This window comes from Hemiscyllium ocellatum, assembly GCF_020745735.1.
Source record: "Hemiscyllium ocellatum isolate sHemOce1 chromosome 27 unlocalized genomic scaffold, sHemOce1.pat.X.cur. SUPER_27_unloc_1, whole genome shotgun sequence".
In the NCBI taxonomy this organism is placed as follows: domain Eukaryota; kingdom Metazoa; phylum Chordata; class Chondrichthyes; order Orectolobiformes; family Hemiscylliidae; genus Hemiscyllium; species Hemiscyllium ocellatum.
This window is the reverse complement of record NW_026867476.1, coordinates 5,988,206-5,990,846: the sequence shown is the minus strand read 5'-3', so window position 1 is coordinate 5,990,846 and position 2,641 is coordinate 5,988,206. Positions and strand designations below refer to the sequence as shown.

The 2,641-nt window shown below is 47.0% G+C and overlaps 1 non-coding gene across 1 annotated transcript; it reads right to left on the bottom strand.

The window, feature by feature from the left end:
* Window positions 1-2,176: 2,176 nt before the first annotated feature.
* Window positions 2,177-2,250, bottom strand: trnan-guu (transfer RNA asparagine (anticodon GUU)). The gene has a single exon. It is a non-coding gene; the product is annotated as a tRNA-Asn (tRNA).
* Window positions 2,251-2,641: the final 391 nt, after the last annotated feature.

Sequence of the window (2,641 nt, the reverse complement as noted above, 5' to 3'; positions counted from 1 at the left end):
TTCCACAGATTGAATAGCATCCCACCATTCACAGCAGGGAGAGATTGTATCACCACCGTGGCTCAATCCCAGCCTCAGGCGACTGTCTCTGTGGAGTTTGCACATTCTCCCGGGGTCTGCGTCAGCTCCATCTGGGTACTCCGGTTTCCTCTCCCAATTCAAAGATGGGCAGGTTAGGTCAATTGGCCATATAAAATTGCCCACAGTGTTCAGGGATGTGTAGGTTAGGTGCATTAGTCAAGGGTAAATGTTCAGTAATGGGGTAGGAGAATAGGTTTGGATGTCTTTATCCCCAGAGGGTTGGTGTGGACTTGTGGACTGTAGGGATTCTATAAGTCTACGAAACCTGTCCTGTGTCTGGGTGAGGAGTCAGCTGATCATCCAATATGGAGAGACATGATCTGCACCACAGAAACCATGGAAATGTGCAAACTGTGGGAGGGATACAAATGTCTCTACATGCTGAAAATTCATTGATGCAGTCACGCTGGAGATAAGTCATTCATCCACTGTTTGTGGGAAGGGATTCAATCAATCACCCGTCCTTGAGAAACAAGAATGCACTCAGTAAGGAGAGGCCATTCATCGGCCTTAAGTGTGGGAAAGATTCAGTGACACATCCTACCTGCTGACTCACCAGTGAGATCACACTGGGGAGAGCCCATTCCCCTGCTTTGAGTGTAACAAGGCATTCTCTGCTGATTAACACTGAGAGACCTTTCAAATGCTCACATTGAGAGAAAAGCTTTAAACACAAACATGAAATGCTGATACATGAGTACGTTCACACTGGGGAGAGGCCATTCCCCTCTCTGTGTGTGGGAAACGGTTTGTCCATTCAAAAAAAAACCTTCTGAAACCCCAACGAAAACACACTGGTAAGAAGCTGTTACCTGCTGCTTTTCTGGAAAGGATTCATTCAGTTATCCCACCTTCTGAGTTCACACCTGACTCAGGCAGCTGTATGCTGTTGCTGCTGTTCTCAATAAAATTCTGATGGAGCTCCAACCCCCTCCAACGCCGCAGAGGGCCAGGAAACAGATGCAGTGGAACAGGGAAATGTGGCGCTTGTGATGTCACATGGGTAGGCCAGCAGAAGGCGGCATTGTGTTACTGTACTTCTCAGAGAGAGAGAGAAACTCTGACTTTGAAAGAATGCATTATAAACGTGCTGAATCAAAGTTTGTCCCATTGCAGGCAGAACTGGGCATACACCAACACGCACAGGCACAAAATCAGATTCACAGACAGATATAAAGAAACTTTCCGACACACACGTCCGGGACAATGTGTGCCACTGCAGACAGAATTTGTCATTCATACACAGACAGATACACTCACACTTCTCTCCGATGTAATTTGTGTCCTATTGCTTGCAGAGATAGTCACATCAACACAGAAAAACAGACATTAACACAGAGATGGGAGCGCAATACGGTTAGAGTGAGATGCAGAATCACTGACTTTTACAAATATGTCCAGAGATATACTCAGACAATGTTGTGTTCAGCTGTGTGAAAATCTTTGGCTCATAGTCCCAATGTGAGTGAAATAGTTTTCCCACTCCACTGACGTGAATCTTAAAGAAGAAGCCGGGGAGCAAGCTCCCTTTCTTTTCGACGACATTTCTCATTTTGTCGTCGGCAGGGGTCACACCTGCGTGGGGAAACCGCAATGGGTTTCAAGTCCATCGCATTAACCACTCGGCCCACGAATACAGAACCACACTGACAGCTTCACTTCCCAGGTCTGTCTGGCTGCGGAGCTGAGAAAGAGTGAATCATCGCAGAGTTTTTTTGAATCCATTCGCTTCACGGTGATTCGAAAGGGTTAAATATCTGCACACGGCGAGTCTAGGTGTTTCATCCCTAAATACGAAATGAACTTTTAGTTAAAAACAAATATGGAAAATTGCAGGAGAAACGGAGAAGGTCAGGCAACATCTATGGAAAGAGAATCAGATGCAGCATTTAAGAATTCCGTTTTCTCCGACAGGTGCTGTCAAACCTGCCGAGTTTCTCTTTTTGTCTCGGGTTCTCAGCATCCGCAGTCCCTTACGTCAGGCATTAATGCAATTCAGAAACCCCTTTGTGGAAAGGTTTTCGTTGGGGGAACATTTTCCTGACCCCATTTAAAAGCACGCAGATTCAAAGTCAAGGAAGAACAGCGAACAAAGCGCCCCTGGGTGGGTTCGAACCACCAACCTTTCGGTTAACAGCCGAACGCGCGGACCAGCTGCGCCACAGAGACAGGCGCTGCAAGCCGCTTCGCTGCACCATGATTTAGGGGTGGCTGTTAGTAAATACATAATTCAGCCACCCCGCCTAGAATTACAATTGTCGTCTATCACTTTTACTTTTCCTGAATAATGCCTGGGACATTCATTGTGGAGACACCGGGGACAGTCTGATCCCACCTTCTGTGACATATCCATGTCACGAGGAACTAGTTTTCTTCCTCCGGGACCGTCGCCCTTCGAGCCTTTCAGTGTTTTGTCTGTTCCCGAGTTCCCTCATTGGCTCGGAGGCGAGAATGGATTTGAAGTCCTGACGTGCACGAACGACAATTCTTTCAATGTCTCAAATCAGTTCATGTCCCGAGAACATCAGAGTCAATCTCCCGGCCTCTTCAACAAGGGGAC